This window comes from Canis lupus, chromosome 20 (genome assembly GCF_011100685.1).
Source record: "Canis lupus familiaris isolate Mischka breed German Shepherd chromosome 20, alternate assembly UU_Cfam_GSD_1.0, whole genome shotgun sequence".
Lineage (NCBI taxonomy): Eukaryota > Metazoa > Chordata > Mammalia > Carnivora > Canidae > Canis > Canis lupus.
This window is the reverse complement of record NC_049241.1, coordinates 18,515,914-18,534,636: the sequence shown is the minus strand read 5'-3', so window position 1 is coordinate 18,534,636 and position 18,723 is coordinate 18,515,914. Positions and strand designations below refer to the sequence as shown.

The 18,723-nt window shown below is 38.8% G+C and overlaps 1 long non-coding RNA gene across 3 annotated transcripts in view; it reads left to right on the top strand.

Annotated features, from left to right (window-relative positions):
• LOC119864573 overlaps window positions 1-18,517 on the top strand; it is an 80,977-nt gene extending 62,460 nt beyond the window's left edge. For 2 of the 3 annotated variants that reach the window (XR_005374417.1, XR_005374416.1), the window contains 3 exons: window positions 4,298-4,416; window positions 8,761-8,802; window positions 8,920-8,982. This is a non-coding gene — a long non-coding RNA (uncharacterized LOC119864573). Of the gene's footprint in view, window positions 1-4,297; window positions 4,417-8,760; window positions 8,803-8,919; window positions 8,983-12,058; window positions 12,272-17,233 lie in introns of those variants that run through there. The other variant, XR_005374418.1, reaches the window with a different exon arrangement.
• Window positions 18,518-18,723: the final 206 nt, after the last annotated feature.

Below are 18,723 nucleotides of genomic sequence, written 5' to 3'. Positions count from 1 at the left end.
AACATTACTACTGCCCAAATGACAAGATTTTTATCCTACCCACGTACTGGACATACCTTTAGATCTGTGGTTGGCAATCTTTTTCTGTGAAGAGGCACATAATAAATATTTTATACTTTGTCAGCATGTGATCTTTGTCATATTACTCAAATTTGTGGTTGTATCATGAGAACAGCCAGAGACAATAGGTAAACGAATGAATGACTATGTTCTTACAAAACTGGATTTACAAAAACAGGTGTTGGATCAGGTTGGACTCATAGGGACCTGCTTTAGAATCAAACTCTTAATCAGTTCTTAATCATTGGTTCGCTGTTATACAGAATCTAGAATAGCTCTGTCCAATAAAAATGTCATACGAGCCAAACATGCAATTTAAATTTTCAGTAGCCACATTACAAAAATGTAAAAAGAAACAGGTGAAATTAGTTTTAAAAATATATTTTATGTAGCCAAATATATTCAAGATATTGTTTTAACAATATTATTGTTTAAATATTATTAATGAGATGATTTGCATTTTTATATGAAGTTTTGGGAATCAGGTGTACACTATAGCACATCTCGGTTGGGTCTGGCCACATCCCAAGAGCTCAGTAGTCACATGTGGCTGATGGCCTTGTGCTAGGCAGTACAGATCTGGAGCAGGTTTTCTTAACACTGGCACTACGAACATATTGTACAGTAACACGTGGTTGTGGGGTGTTGCAACAATTCATGATAGGATGTGCAGCGGATATCCTTTGCCTCTACCCACTAGATTCCAGTAGTGCCTTCTCATTGTGATAATAAAAACTATTTCCAGATATCACTATATGTCCCCTCAAGGGCAAAACTGCCTCTTTGAAAAACCACTGATCTAGAATATGCATTCTAAATCTTGGTCAGTGAATTCCCTGAAATTGAACAGGATAGTCGGTACCTAATGTGCTTACATTTGGGTTGGGGTGGGAGGAAGATGAAGGGAAGAAGGAGAGGGTTTCTTTCTTTCTATAGCTTTTTAAAGGTGTCCTTGACCCAAAACAGATTAAAATCACTGATCTAGTGGGAAGAGATGTTACATTATGCAATTAGGTGCATGCCACCAATGAATTCACACCACAAATCCAAACTTTTGCCTGTGTCCTCTTAAAATGATATCAGTTCCCACGATGAACCTAAACATTTCAATCTTCTTAAACTGTACTGTTATTTTGCCATCTTGATCCTTTAGTGTGAGGATACTGATTCTGAACAATTCATTTTGAGCATTACTTAGCAAGAAGCTCCATGAAGGAGCAGATTCGGATCAAAATATTACAGCTATGGAGAGGGATTATGCGTACCATTTTAGCAACCAGAGAGTCATTATATTGAGACTTCAATTAGCAAATTGGGCAGGTCATGAGACTGAGAGTTATATTTGCATACCCCAAACAGCTATGTGACCTTGCCTGCATGCTTTCTCAGATTGTTTGGGGAAAAAAAGGAGAGGGTATTCAGGGTATTGTCTTCCCCTGGAGGGGAGGTAGGTGCAGAACTGGGGTAACTGGGTGATGGGCTTTAAGGAGGGCACCTGATGGAATGAGCACTGGGCGTTATATGCAACTGATGAATCACTAAATTCTACCTCTGAAACTAATATGCTACATGTTAAGAAAGTTGAATTTAAATTAGAAAATTTAAAAAGGTTATTGTTTCCTTAAAACAGTAGTTCTGATTTACACTCAAAACTCTGCTTGATTGCTTATATCTATCTGCAAACAAAGATTGAGGGTGGGATGACAAGGGTTATGAAGGTAAAGTATAATTAGTTTCTCTTGTTTCCTCTAGATGCTATAAAATATTGGAAAGAGTTGATAAAATTATTAGAATATGAACTATCTCTAGTGGATGTGGGCATCCAAACAAGAGTTCCTCAACCATTGGCTTCCATTCAGAAGGGATTATTTTCTCTGTAATGTAAACTTCCTCCCCAAGTCTGGGGTGAAGGAGGGGGGCCTCATGTGTTCATGCAGTTAAAATTCATATGCTTTGAATCTGAAATGACTGAGGATTTTGGGGGTGGTGATACCTAAGAGACTAACTCCCTCCGCTAACTGAAATACTTTCCTCAATTCTGACTTGTTTTTGTGCCTGAACTCACTTCCATGTTTATTTGCAGAGCAACACTACTCACTCACTCTCTCAGAGAAGGCTAAGCTGTCTTTTGGCTCACATGTCACATTCAGCGCTGAGACTTTTAATGCTGTATAATTTTAGACTTTTGATGCTATTCTATCATCTTTCAATGAATATAAACTTATTGTTAGAGAGATGTATTGATAGGACTTACAGAGCATAGTGTTCTTCATACATCTTTAAATTTATGAGTATGTACTATATCACTGTTTTTTTTTTTTTAAAAAGAGTTTATTTATATGAGAGAGAGAGAGACAGAATGAGTGGGGAGAGGAGCAGAGGGAGGGAGGGAGAAGTAGGCTCTCTACTGAACAGGGAGATGGGTGCAGGGCTTGATTCCAGGACCTCAGGATCATGACCTGAGCCAAAGGCAGACACTTAACCAACTGAGCTACCCAGGCACCCCTAGATCACTCTTTTCATAGTTTGTTTGGAGCCAATTTTTTTAAAGTATCACCTGTAATCATCATATGAATAATACATTTATGTTGCATTTGTGTTAAAATTATTAACAGGAAAATATATTCCAATTTTGGAAACATTAACTTATGCTACAAGTCTGCTAAACCTCTCTAGGCATTTCTTTATGTTTTAATATACCAAGATACTCAAGAGTATAGATGCCTTAGGCCTCTCTTGACATCTGAGAGGCTTTTCCCCTTGCTCAGATCCAGTGGGAAGTAAGGACACTGACACTTGCTGAAAAGGAAGACTCTGGAGGAAGGGGAAAGAGGAGGAAGAAGCCTACAGGAGATGGGAAAGAAGAGAGACAGGACCTAGAGACATTCTCAGGAAGTCAAGGCAAAGGCTTTAAAATAAGAAAGGGAATAAATCCCCTAGAGCTTGGTGAGGAAACCCAAAGCTAGACATTTGTCCCATGAATCTGTGGCCATCAGCTTCCTCTTGAAACACTCACTTCAGCAGACAGAATTGTTTACGCCTCCAGCAAGAAGCAAACGGTTTGTATCGCCTTGTGAGGACCTGCTCCTTCTGGGAAGCAAAAGGGGTTGTCATAATGGATGTGAGGAAGGGGGATGCGTGGGTGGCTCAGCAGTTGAGCATCTGCCTTTTTTGGCTGGGGCGTGATCCCCGGAATCCGGGATTGAGTCCCACATCGGGCTCCTTGCAAGGAGCCTGCTTCTCTCTCTGCTTCTGTCTCTGCCTCTCTCTCTCTCTTTCTGAATCTCTCATGAATAAATAAATAAATCTTTAAAAAAGAAAAAAAAATATGTGAGGAAGGAAGGCATTCAGCCTGAGGATTCTCAGATGCCTTCCCAGTATCTTCCTGCTAAATCCATTGAAATTGAAATTGAGCACCTGTGGCTCTCAGCCATTCGCAAGCATATGAGACAACTTCATACTCAAGGCTAACAAACAGCCTCCTTCACTGGCATTTCAGGACCATACAACGTAAAACAGTTCAATCTAAAGCCTTTTTGGCTTGATTCGTAACTATGACACTCTCAAAAGGTTTGGGCTCATTTGTTCTAAATGCTTGAGCCTTGCAATAGGAGAGACGCTTTGAATTTTACTTAACTAAAAACACCCTCAAGTTCTGCCACTGGAGGGCACCAGTCGACAATATTATTCTTCCACCATTTTCCTTGTCTTATTTTTTTTCCTCCCTAACTTGACCAAGAACTCTAAATAAAGTCCTATTTCACAGATTAAATTGGAGCCGCTTTATCCTTCCATAATTCAGAATCTCAAAGAGCAATTTCTTAAAATAATTGGAAATCACGACATTTCACACTCATTTCTGGAATCAATATTTTTAGTCCAGTGCACATTAACCTAAGAAGGTCGCTCTCAGAAGAATGACAGGGAAATATTTACTTATAATCAGTCAGCAATTATTGTTTATTCTACGACTACATCTGCACAATCTAACCACTGAAAATGTTCAGATTATTAACATTTAAAGAAAGACCAAGTCAAAGACAAATATTTAAGTTTACTTGAAAAATACCATTTTCATTTTGTTTCAGAAATATTTTGAGAGATTTTGAGCTAGATATTTGAATGGACATTTCCTCCCCTCAATTTTAGCACCCTCATATAATTCATTTGCAGTAATGTTCTTACAGGAATAATCAACAATTAATACTCTGTCTCTACGGTTCTCTCTAACCACCAGATGCTATTGAGGCTTAATGGGTCTGAACAAAAGAAAAAGAACTTTGGTGGGGAAAGATGTCTTTCAGAATCCTACTTTGAACCAGAAGAATCTATTCTCTTGAGACTGTTGAAGAGAAGGTAAGCTGAACAACCAACTTTTGAAGGCAAATTATAGAGATTTGAGGTTTTTTCCTGATTTTATTTTGCACCCCACCCCATTTTCTCAGACACCTTTCTCTATGTTCTGCTTATAATTTCTGCTTACAAGTCATCTTAGCTATTGCTATTTTTCACTACTCACCCCACTTTAAACTCATACAAAACTTGAACAGACTAAAATTGCACCCTGGGATCATTTTACTCTCATAAGTTTGCCAACATTTGGATATTAACTGGCAAAGGTGGCTGAAGATAGGGATTTGGATATTATTGGCAAAAGCTGCTTGCAAAGCTTCTGTTGATAACTTTGGCTCTTCTATAACTCAATTTCCTCTTATGTGAGAAATTTCTCTGGCTCTACACTCAAGAACTTTGTCTTCAAAGGAAAAAATATTCCATCATCTCTCAAATACCTCACAGGGATGTTTTGACATTAAATGAATTATGTTAAATAATCAGTGCCAGCATAGTGCCAGGCACAGAGATGCTCAATCAATATGAGTATCTTCTTTATCTTCCTACTTCTGTTTCCTTTTTCTCTTGGAGCCTAGAGCCAGATTTTATATCAATCAGAGCAAGTGTGTTGACCAATTTTGTAACTTATTTGCTTTCCTCTTCTTTCCTCAAGTTTGCTGTGTTACTATATATTTGTTTTCCAATGCATTTTTTAAAAATTGAGCCTAAATTAAAAAAATCATCTAAATGATTTGGGACAGAAATGAGTATCTGAAGGAGTGTAGGTAGTTCTTTCTGGGAAGTTATATTCCTGAATAACCCCTAGCATTAGAGATGTTTAATCAAAGGCTGGTTTACTCCTTATCAATATCCTTTTAGGGGGATCTATGTTTTTAAGTTAGGGTAGAGACAGCATGTTGTGCTTGAAAACATATAAACTCATAGTAGCACAGACCTAAGTTGAAATACTTGTTCTGGCATTTACAAGTTAGGTAAACTTGGTAGGAGAGAATTAACAGAATTAAGAGCTCTCTCAGCTATAAAATAGGGATTAATAATTCTTAACCAGTGGTATTGGTACGAAGATTAAATAAGATAATAAAAATAAATGTGTTCAATGTCATTATATTTGTTGCTGCTTTTACTCAACTAGATGGTTTCCTAAGGACCTTCTGATTCTGAAGATTTTATAAATTAGATTGTATGAGGTAACAAGTTTCTCCTCTGATGACCTACTGCAGTTCCTCTGCTTCCCTCAACTGCTCATCTCCCTGGCCATTTACACACTCTATACTCTTCCACAGTACTTCAGTTCACACCATTCCTATGCATTGGAAACTACTCCACCATATACCAACCTCTTAACTATCCTCTAAGGTCCAACTCCTATCACGTTTCTATGAAATATCCTTATAAAGGGCAAGAGGACCTTGTCTCTACTTCTTCCAAATACTTACCATTATTGACTATTTCCTTCTTGCTGGGTACAGCTTCCCTGGTTCCCTAGAAGCCAGTTTGGTTGTTTCACTGGATGTTTTTACATGACTCTAGTGAAGCATCAATCACTAGACTGACCTCCTAAAGGGTAGGTAGAGTCTCTGTGTATCAAAAGCCTAACTCAATGCTTAGTGTAGAGTAACCACTCAACAATACTGCAGGAATGAGTTAGGAAACCACTTATTTGGTATTGTTACTATATTTTTGTCTATTGTATGTCCTGATAAGAGGCTTTGAAGTCAAGAACCTACACAGAACATTGATGTTAAAAAAACAAATCTGGGGGAAAGAAGGAAAGCAGACATTACATGTTTGCATATAGAAGAATACACTACCACCTCTGAAGTAGACATGTTAAAGGAACTGATCCTGAATCTGATCAAGCCTTTAGATCCAGCCACAATATACAGAAAATGCAAACAATACGGGAACATGTAAATGACACCACGAGGTTGCATTTGGCAAAATCCAGAGTACGAGGTGCTCTACCATAGTAAGCAGCAAACTACAGCCTGTTCCTTGCCTGTTTTTGTATGCCTTCAAGCTTAGGATGGTTTTACATTTTTAAAGCTTAAAAAAATTAAACAAAGAAGAAAATGTGACACAGATGCCTCCTCTAGAGGACTACTGACCCAGTTTTTTCCAAAAATAAACTGCAGAAAGAAAACCAAGAGAGATGAACAGAGACTGAAGTCATAGATGAACTCCCACTGAATTGATTTCTGATTTAAACTACAAAACAGCAAAATAAACATTCATAACAATTATGATACAACTGATATTTAAGGATTTAAGGATATTAATGGTTTAATGATATTTTATTGACAATATATTAGGGTGTGACAATGGTTTATTTTTTTTTAAACCATTCTTATCTTTTTGATATACATCCTGAAATATTTACAGATGATGCTGTGTGGGGATTTGCCATATAGTAATAAGTGCAGGAGGAGGTGAGTGGAGTTGTGGATGTAGCAAGATTGTCCATGAGTTGGTGATTGTTGTAATTGGATGACTAATTTGTGAGGGTTTTTAAATACTCTTCAAATTTTAAATATATTTGATATTTTTTTATAGTAAAAAGTTAAAACAACAACAACAACAAACTTTGGAGTTTTATCTGGGGTTGATTCCAGTCAAAAGACCTCTCTCAAAGTGCTTAGATTTTTTATTTTTCCAATTTCAGTTTCCTTATCTGTAAAATGGAAATTAAAATGACGCCTACTTCATAGGGTTATGGTGACAACTATATGAGCTATGGCATACACAGAGCTTAGTTAATGCCTTACACATAAGAAAGCATTCAATTATTGCTAGAGAGTGTTGTTATTACTGCGGATGTTATTTTCTCATTATGTGCTGATATTGGTGGGCATTTGTTGATGAGATTGCAGAGGACAGCATGACAATAGACAACTGTATTGGTATAGTGACTGATGGGCATAAGGAAGAGCAGCAACAGAAGACAATGGTGGGGACTCCAGAGTCCCCAGTAACCTGTATGTTGCAATGGCTACTCTGGACCGAGTTATATTAGACCTTGGGATTGGAGTGACATGGGACAGGCTGTGGGGCTGGGCCCTGAACTTCTCATGCAGGAATATTATCTTAGAACTTGCAGGTCAGGGAGTGAGCGGTATAATCCAACACTTAAATCCAACCTTAAAGCCATTTCTGAAGCTCTGCTTTACAATAATTTTCTGTCACTGATGAGAGGTGTTTTGCCAGAATAAACACTACCTAATACAGGCTTAAGAGGAAAAACAACTTTAAAAGTATTGATTTATTAAATCCTCAATGAATATCACCCTGTCATAGAGGCAATATACCACAGTGATTTATGGCAACCCTATCCATAGTGCTGATCTTTGAAGAGATAAAGAGCTTGCCCCAGAATAAAAATCTACACATCACTGCTTTCATTGAAAAAGTCTTGCTATTGAAAAAAAAAAAAAAAAGCATTCAAAGTAAACACTATGCTTAGTGACAGAGTTAATTTGCATTCTGGCACAAGTTTCTTATGTTTGCAGTCTGATAACTAGTGTATGCTTCACATTTCTGAGTCACACTAGTTGAGAGTAATGGTACTTAATGAAGGGGGAATTTTGCCCTCCAGGGGTCATTTGGTAATGTCTGGGACAGTTTTGGTTGTCATACCTGAATGGGAGGGGTACTACTGGCATTTAGTGGGTTAGAAACCAGAGATTCTACTAAGTATCCTACAGAGTACAGAACAGCCCCACAACAAAGCATTATCTGAACCAAAATGAAAAGAGTGCCGAGGCTGAGAAACTCTTAAATTTTAACAGCGTGACTTCAGAACCAGACAGAGGTGGGAATCAAACCCCTGCTCTGCTACTTACTACAAGCATGACTGTGAGCACAGTATTTTGCCTCTGTAAGCACCTGTTTCTTCCACAAAGCGTTGAGCTGGCAGTGCTGTTGTGCAAATGATGTGAGCAAATGCAGATAGACTCTAATACAGAACCAGAGAAAAGCAAATGCTCATGTCCAGCAGATATTATTATCACACTTTTTAGATATGGCTGTTATCCTGGTGACCCATGAATTACCCAAGGATTCACTAAATTAAGAGCCAAGGTACCAATTTTTGTTTTGTTTTTTCTTTCTCTCTTCCTCCCTTCCTTCTTTCCTTTCTTTTTTTTTTTTTTTGATAAAAAACTGCAGTAAGTTTTTTAGATTGAGGATGTAAAATGTAAATGCATTTCATTTCTTGTTGAAGATGAGTGCAAAACAAAATAAAACAAAACCCTGAGTTTGATTCCTTAAAAGATAAACTTTATTGTCAGAAAGAGCCACTCCATAGACAGAGCTGGGAAATTCATTTGAAATTCCTCTTTTGTCCCTTAGGATGAAGTATGATGCATGCCCGGGAGCTTAATGGTTTACAAGGTGGGACTCCCACTGTGTCTTTTTTTTGCTGGTGATTTTATGATTCTCCTACACACAACATGATGGATTCTTGAGTATCCAGAGCTTTGAATCTGTACTTTTTTTTTTCTTTTCCAGCTTGAATGAAACCCTTCAGGCAGAGCTGTGAAGATGTGGTTCTTAAATAAAATATTTTTCTACTGTGCTAATAATTCACACATTCTCCACATTTCTCTTCTATACTCAGGGTCAGTGGGATACATCCATTTTTCTTAATTTTATCTGGCCTGTTTTTCTCTGGCTTCCAACAGCTTTTTATGAAAGCACAGCATGGCTTATTCCAGGTGCTGGTATTTGGGGAGGATGAAGAGTTATGGAGGGGGAGGGGACACTTTCTTATTCTTTTCCCATTACTCCATTAACAATGGCCTTTTAATGATTTGAAAACTCTTTGTAAGGGACCTAATATGAAATATGGCATTACAAATCCACATAGGAGACACAGTTCAAACAATAGAAGCAATAACACACTTTCATCCTGCTTCTAAGTTTTAATAAAATGTACTTTACTGAGAGCCAGTATATATTTTTTCCCCACCAGAGAAGCCATTTGCTTGCTGGATTGCTAAATCTCTATAGAGTTAACATTCTTCTTTTAAAGAACTGGATATTTGAATTTCTGGGTCAGGTGGAAAGACTGTAGTGTCAGAAATGAAAATAGTAGAAATTTCAACTGTGAGTATGTGATTTCACTTATATACATATGCTGCTATGGTCTACTGGTACCAGTTGGGCAGTCAGGTCAGCAATAACAGTCATGCCTATTTGAACCTTCTGCTTTCCATAAGACCTTTGGACAATATGATGTAGCCCACCTAATATTATGCTTTAAAGCACAAAAATTGTATTTGAGTAAATGAGTAATTAAACAGTTCAAGATGGGCATATTTTTAAAAATATACCTTAGAGACTCCAGTCATAAAAGACTCTCCAAACATGACCTAATGCCATTTTTTTCTTAGCACATACATTATTTCTTAAAAATCTGACATTAAAGCCACAGAAAGTTGGAATAATTGGGTTCTCTTTCTTCTGCATTCTCATCTGCTATGATTAAGTGATTTCATTAGTTTTTATGGCCTATGCTTCTGAGTCTTTGTAGGGAAGACCCTTCATCTTTCCTTCTTATGTTTCTTCCTGGTCCTTTCAAACAGGAAATATTTCTTTCTCTCCCTTGTTCCTTTCTTGTTTCATTGGTGACTCTGGATCAAAGTCACTGCTCATGTCTTGCCTGGAGTTTGATTCATTCTGTCTCAAGACTGTCCCAAGTACTGCATGCTCTTTTCTTTACTCTGGTCACTGTGTTGGAACCTCACTAGGCAAGGGCTGAAGCCTACCTCCAGCTGCCATGTCTGTGACTTTTTAGGCACAATCTATCCCAGAATTTGCAGGAATGCCTATTTTGGGCTTGAATCCAAATTACCTTTTTCAGTCCAGTTTTATCACTCATAAAAATAATCCCATAAACTCCATTTCTGGGTCAGTTTCCCAACTGAGTCAGAATTTGGAAGGGAGTAGTGATAAGTGGTTAGGTTTCTTAAAATCAGAATACCTTTTTAAAGATCTTAGTGCAGTTTATTTTTTTGTGCCACAGATGGCCAAGTCTTATCATACAGTTAAAAATTAATACTTTTCATTCATCATCATTCATTATAATTATCTATAAGGACTTGTTAAGCCCCAGGCAATCTATTAAATTACCAAGGAGAACATATATAAGTCATGGGTCAAGCCATCAAAAAGCTTCAATCTCCTAAGGGATTTAAAATATATATGTTGATGAAAAGAATGCAAAATTTTAAAAAGAGTAAATTAAGGGAGGCATACATAAAATGCCTTGGGGACATCAGAAAATGGGCCCTAAGTTCCATCTGGGAAGGGCAAGAAGTCTTTTATTTGCTTGTTTGTTTATGATTTATTTATCTGAGAGAGAAAGAGAGAAAGTGCTCCCACAAGTAGGGGTGTGTGGCAGAGGGAGAGGGAGAGAATCTCAAGTGGACTCCCTGCTGAGCATGGAGCCTAATGTGGGGCTTCATCTTAGGATGCAAGGTCATAACCTGAGCTGACATCAAGAGTCTGATGCTTAACCAACTGAGCCACCCAGGCACCCCTTTTTAAAAGAATTATTTATTTACTTTAGGGAGAGCGAGAAGACAAGAAGTTTTTTAGAGAGAGATGGGATTTATTTATGTTGGACTCTGAATGATGGGTAAAATTTAGACATGTGGATAAAGGAACAATGATTTAAAAGAAAAAAAAAGACTTTCTGGGTAATGGGAACAGTGAGCATGCTTGTGTGAAAGAAAGAAACATGGCTTATTAAGGGAATATTCCCATTTTATAACTTGAGAAGATGTGGTGGGAAAGAACAACAAAGCTTGGAGCAGGAGATGTAAGTTGATAAGCACCTCTCTTCCAGGATGCAGGGTAGGAGGGGGAATAGTTCTGGAAGCTAGAGAGCAGAAACGAGATTCCTTCATGTTTGGTCTTTTGGCAAGTTCCAGTTACGCTATCAGTGCCATTTCTCACTAAAGAAACAACTTCCAGCGTTTTACTCATTTTTTCATTAAAAAAATTTTGCAGTACCACACCAAAAAAATAACTCAAGATGGGAAGGAAGTTTAGATAGTTTTTTGGGCACACAGAATTTTCCCTTGATTCTGGTTATCAGCCCTAAGAGTCAAAATAGGGTGGGTTTAGCTGCAGTAACCCCATATCCCAAATCTCAGCAGTTTAGGGAAACAAAGGTTTACTTCTTACTCATGTCCCATGTCTACTGAAGGTGAACAGAGGTTCTGCTTCTCAGGAGAGTTTCAGAGAAGTGAGTTTTGTCAATTAAGTGTTTCTGTGTAGAAGTAAGAGGTTACCTTGGCTCACATTTCTTTGGCCAAAGAAAGCTTCTGGATGTACTTCACTTGAAGAAGGCAGGAAAATGCAATCCTTTCCTGTGCTGAAACAATGGAGGATGGTTCCGATGTCTGCCACAGCCTCTTTGTGTGATTGCTACAAGAGTACATCCTCATTTTAGCACCATTATGCATAACCCTCAAAAATATTCCTAAAGATTATTTCACTTATGGAGTATTTAATATGTGCCAGATACTGCTCTAACCTTAGTATATTAACTTTCTCTTTGAATTCCTACAAAAATTCTCTGATGTTGGTTTTAGTGTCTTCCTAGCTGTACCATTCCTAGCATTTGTGTTCTTCCTCCCAGATTGCATAAAGCTCCCTTTGGATGGTTGGTCATTAGATGCAGTCTTTCAGGAGATTCTGAAAGATTAATGGATGAACCAGGGAGGATGGACACTATACCTCTAGCTGCTACTGCTGCTACCATAATGTGCATGGCCACTATCTGCAGACTCATGAATCCTCATCTTTACTGAATACTCTGTACATGCCAGACATGGTGCTCTGCACCTGTGAGGTGGGTATTATTCTTTTGACTATTTTACAAAGGAGACACTGAGGTTCAGGGAGATTGTATTATGGCCCAAGACCACACAGCTAGTAAGTGGCAGAGGTGGGGATTCAATCTGAGTCCAGCTTACACCAGAACTGGTATTCTTAAAAACCATGCTGTACTACTAGGGGAGCTAGATGGGAAGGAAACAGATGGGAATTTGGGTTATAATCATGAGGGTTAGGATGAATGGAAATAAATGTGGAAAACACTAGAAATGAATGCCAATCTAGAATATGAGAATTGAGACTGGGAAAAAAAAGAGATTTAAAATGTTTTATAGGCATTAAATTCAAAACACTAGGAAATTAATAGAGTATAAGAGAAAGAGGAAATGAATATGAGTAAGGGTGTGATACATATAGCTGGGGGAAAATGAAAGGAAGATCTGGCTTGTAGGTACAGGTGTGGAAATACATTCAGTGTTGGATTTATTGAACTTTGTGCATGAGTGGAATATTTGTGTAAAAGTTCATTCAGCATGTAAAAAGCACAGATCTATAGTAGGTATTATAGATGTATAATAAACCCAGTGTCATATATGTTTAGAAATGCATGGATCTAAAAGGTATGGATTTGGGCTTCATTGACTTATTCATTAAAATATATATTTAGGACCTTCCAAAGCATATAATAGGTAAAGTAGAGGGGATAGAAGAATTCAGAAAAATAAACATGATCATCAAAAGAATAGTAAAAGAGAAGGTAAAGGACTAGATTTGAGGGCATGCCAATATTAAGGGATATAGAAGGGAAAAAGAGAAATTTGAAAAGCAGTGGTTGTCAAGGAGGGAAGAAACTAGAACAAACACCAAGTCCCAGAATTTGATGTATGAGAAAGATTTTAGGAAGAAAATTATGAGTGCTCGGTAGGGTCACAGAGATGTCAAGAATGTATTCACTGGGACACCTGGGTGGCTCAGTGGTTAAAGTGATCAACCTTTGGCTTTGGCTTGGGGACATGATCCTGGGGTTGTGGGATCGAGTCCTGCATCAGGATTCCGCATGGAGCCTGCTTCTCCCTCTGCCTATGTCTTTACCTCTCTCTCCGAGCTCTCATGAATAAATAAATAAAATCTTTAAAAAGAAAGAGGATATTCACAGATGTGTTTGGGAGGAAAGAGATAGGTGAATACAGAACAAAGTACATAGGTGTATTCTTTTAAGAAGCATGGCAGGAGGGAGAAAGCAAGAAGATGGTGCTTGAGAGGTAATGGAGACACAGGAGGATTTTTAGGGTAAGTTTACAAAAGGGGGCTAGTGAAGAGAGAGAGAATCTGGAAGTAAGGAGTGGGGTTGGGGGAGGAGGTGGGTATTTTAGTGAAAGTGGTAGGTAGGAAAAAATGGAGTGAAGGCCAAGGACAGTGTATTGTGTGACTTTGTCCAGCAAGCTATTCAGCTAAAGAGAACCAGCAGCAATATTGGAAAGGGCTCAGAATTAGAGATGAGAGGGCAGCTCCGGTGGCTCAGCTGTTTAGCGCCGCCTTCAGCCCAGGGTATGATCCTGGAGACCCAGGATCAAGCCCCACGTTGGGGTCCCTGCATGAAGCCTGCTTCTCCCTCTGCCTGTGTCTCTGCTTCTCTCTCTCTCTCTCTCTCTCTCTCTCTCTCTCTCTGTGTCTCTCATGAATAAATAAATACAATCTTTAAAAAAAGAATTAGAGATGAGTATCATGACTGTTATTAGGGGAACAAGGAAGTAAGAGACTCCAGAAATAGTGTATTGGTTTCCTAAGGCTGCCTTAACAAAGTACCATAAACAAATGTGGTAAAATGATATAAATTTATTTTCTCTCAGTGCTGGGGGCTAAAGTATGATATCAAGGTGTTAGCAGGGCCATGTTCTCTCTGAAGACTCTAGGTGAGGATCCTCCCTTGCTTTTATCTTCTGGTGGTTGCCAGCAACCCTAAGCATTTCTTGCTTTGTGGCAGCATGGCTAAAATCTCTGCCTCTGTGTTCACATGGCTTTCTTCCCTCTCTGTTGGTCTCTTTATTTCTCTCTTATAAGGACATCAGCCATTGGATTTGTTCAACTGTCATCTAAGATGGCCTCATTTTAGCTTGATTACATCTGCAAAGACCCTATTTCCAAAAAAGGCCACAATCTGAGACTTTATGTGGACATGAAGTTTATTTTTATTTTGTTAATGATTTTATTTATTTGATATATATATATATATATATAGAGAGAGAGAGAGAGAGAGAGCACAAGCAAGGGGAGTGGCAAGCAGTGGGAGAGTGAGAAATAGGTTCCCTGTTGATCCCTCCCAGTACCCTGGGATCATGACCTGAGCTGAAGGCAGCTGCTTAAACAATTGAGCCACCCAGGCACCCCTGCACATGAATTTTAGAGGGACGGGATTCAACGCAGTGCAGGTAGTAAGAGCATCCTTGAAATGATGATTGTAGAATACAGACTGAGGTGTCAAGAAGTGACAAAGGTGGTGGTGAATAATAATAACCCAATGGGGTTAAAGATCAACAAAAAGTCTGAGATTAAGAGTAAGAGAAGCAGGAGGATGAGGGTTTTACCTATTGAAGGAAATTTCAGGGTTGGAAACTCTGGAGATTAGGCATTTAGTCAAAAGTAGAGAGTAGGACTGAAGTTCTTCATGGATTCCTATAGTCCCCTTGAGTAGTCCTATGATCTTACTCAACAGACGAATAATGTACAAAGGCTAAAGCTTCACAAAGAAGAAACAAAACAGTTCAGAATGTTCACTTTTGTGTTAACCACCATACTCATATAGCACGTACTCACTTATTCATTCCACAAACATTTATGGAGTGCTTGCCATTCATCATAAATTATTCTAGGTTTGGGGTTCCAGCAGGGAAGCAAATAAACAATTAAATACCTTTGTTCCTGCCCTTATAAAGATTGTATTCTATGGGGAAAGAGATAATAAGCAAGTGCATAAATATACAGTCAGCGGATATGTTCTCTCATAGAGGAAATATACCTCATCCTTAAAGCTTAGCAATTGCCTTAATCTTGTATATGTGAATAAGATCTTGTCTTTCTAACACAGTAGATTTTGAGAAATCTTTGTGCAATTCCTTTCTGTTAAAATATGGCTGGCGCCACAATGAATAAACTGATCAAAAAAATCCTTCAGAAATATGCATACATGGAAAGGTGGGAGAGTAAGAGAAAACAAGACAAAATCTTAGTAATTTTCATAGTAACATGTGGTATGATATACTTTAATCCTTTGCATCGTAGGTCCACTTTCTTTACATGGAATCAGAGAATTAAAATGGCAACAGTTGTATTTGAATATAATGAATAATTGTTTTTCTTTTTGGTCAACTGACATTGGCCAACTGACCCTTGCTGTGTTCATTGGGAAACTCCTTCTGTGAATACTGGGAACAGCAGTTACTGACTCACACCACAGATACTGGGCACCCCCTGCAGAGAGGGCACTGGCATGTAATATGGCCTCAAATAGAGGCAACCATGCATGGTTTGACAGTTGTTTCAGGATCAAGTTTTGAAAGCAGAAGTTGCAATGATACAAATACACTGTTATAGTTGGTGGTGGTATCTGTTCTCCCCTCTGATCAGTCTCCAGTGTGGATCTGGGTGTTGCCCTGGTTGCTTGATCTCAAGTCTAGTTCATTCATGCTCAGAATAATTTTCTAACTTCCTGTGTGCTAGCCTTTTAGAATAAATTCTTTTTCTGTGTTAATCTGTTCACTGTCAGCTTCAGTCGCTTATGTCTAAGACAAGCAACTGAGATATTAAGTTTCTAGGGATATTTTTCAGCTATTGTGTATTTAGTGTTTCATTTATTTGGATACTTTTTGAGCGTGTACTAGTAGCTAGGTACCTTGATGAAAATTTGAGATGTAATGGTAAATAGGCATATCTTGTCCCAGCTCTTGGAAAATTCATAGTTTAAGGTAGAGGGCAGACAAATATGGGAACAATTTCAATAAGATGAACTTTAGGACATGATAGGGAAAGAGAACACAAAAGATAGTCTGCTCGTTTTCATCCTAATCCATACTTGGTGATCAAGAGGGAGGGAAGCTTATTGAAACACTTGGGACTAGTTAGAGAAAACAGGGTCAATACTCTGAAGAAAAGAAATTTTAAGAACTAGGAGGTGGGGGGAGTGTTTTCACCTAGCAAAGAAATGAAGTGAACTGTGAGCCATCCTGGAAACCTATGCAAATAAGTACTTCACATGGAGTCCAGATCAGCAGATATCAGAATGTCGCTAATTCCAGGTCCCTTTCCCCGTGAGGCGGAAGCTCCTAATATCCTGTCGGAGGGGGTCTTATTAATGCTGGGACTCGGTCTGTTTTCACCCTCACATTTATGTTTATCAGATACTGCTACTACTACTAGTAATGTGGGTTTACATGTATTGAACATTAACCACGTGCCAGGAAGAAATATGTTATTTCCCTTACTCACCTGAGGATTTTAAGAGAGGTTCCTTAGACTTCTAATACAACTTCCCACCTTCACCTGTCTTTTATATTGTTGGGCCCCTGCCAGATAACATTTCCCAGCCTTCCTTGCAGTTAAGTGTGGTCAAGTGACTAAGTCCCGGCTAATGGAGATGTGATAGAAGTAATATGGGCTATCAAGCCTGCAGCTGTAAGACCATGGGCAAGCTTCCTTAATATTCTGTATCCTTTTCAATAAGCCATAACCCATGGAACCCAGCCTGTGCCCTACAGGTGATAACAAAATTCTAGGGAACAACAGAGCAGCATGAGCGAAGTCGTCTGGGTGATTGTATTGAATAGGGCCGCCCACCAATCTGGAATGTTTCCTTCACTCTGTTATATAGAAGATACAAACTTGGACAGCAGTTAAGTAAGCCACTGGGTTAATGCCAGGTCTCGGTGATAGTAGCCTCAACTCAGGCTAAATTAATATCCGTCCTGCATTCTGGTTCTGACAGGTGTCACCCCTGCTCTGCTGTAAATGAGCACCCCGGGCTCAACGAGAGATGGACTCACCCTCCTCAGTTCACACACACATGACAAACACACCAGTTGGATGTGCTCAACTGCAGATTCCATGTTCTCGAACACCCTGCTCTCCTTGCCTTGGGACTGGCCAGCTCTCGCTCAGACTGAGTGCTACCAGTGTTGGCCACTGTGCAAAATCCCCAGGAGGCCAGAGGCAAGCGTTCTCTACAGTATCGCTCAACTGGAGAAAACATGCAGTTATGAAGTTAGGCTCCAGCCAACCGGCTAAGTGAAAGGAAAAGATGCTTGAAAGTGTTCCTGTGAGAAATGGAAGAGGGCTCATTAATAAGAACATGCGCCATTTGTTGAGCAGAACAAACAAACAGATTTTTGGCAAAGAGATTTACTTCAGAGAAGAAAGGAAGTGCCTGCGGTGGTGGGATGGGGGGCAGAATGCTGACACACAGATGTGAGAACAAGATGCTGGCACCAGCTGTGCACTGAAGAGAGTTATCGCAACTATCAATTTTCTATTTTTGTTTTAGTGATTTATCAGTTAGAATTATCACACTGTGAAAGCCTTGTAATAGAGACTGCAGTTTCGAAAATGCAAGAACCAGTTTTAGCAAATGTTCTTAATACACACACAGGCTCACACTCAATATGTGTAGAGACCACCCAAAGGACGACAGTCGGCTCTGTTGTGTTTTGTGCATCCGTGGGCCCCCATTACATGGGCTTCGACTTATGCCTGTTCATGAAGAACAGGTGTTTGAAATAAAATCAAGGGGAAAATCGCTATGAATTCGGCCCCTCTAAAGACATTGCAAGAATTTCTAAAATTACTCTTCTTAGACAAATTGTTCCCACAAGCCCAGATGATTTTTTATCTTGAGGGTGCCCGGGGGATACTAAATCTTCCTGCCCACATAAACTCGTTTTCAGATGGGCTGGAGATTCCATTTATCATACATGCAGGGCTGGGAATGCTCATGCCACATTAAAGGTTAAAGCTGAGAAAGTCGGGGAGACACTGCCCTGGCCTAGTGTGGCAAGGCTGTGTCCACAGACACTGGCCTAGTGTGGCAAGGCTGTGTCCACAAATATGGGAGCAATTTCAATAAGACACAGACACTGGGGGTGCTTTTCTTTTTAGCAATGCACGAAGATGAGTAAGCTTGTTGTTGGCTTAAATAAAAAAGCCTACAATTCAAGTGACAAGTTTAAACTCATTTGTGTACACGGAGCATTTCAAGATGAAGAGATTACAGGATTTAAGGGTGAGTGAGCTCCAAAGGGATGTGTATACATGTGTGTTTAAATATATTTTTGTATATACATATATTATATATATACATTTTTTAGATAAGGTTTTTTGTTAGATATGTATAAGCGATTTAGATGATTTAAAATTTGTACAAGCATCTTTCAATGGCTTCTGATCCAAATTATAATTTAATAAATATATTTCTCAGTGCCA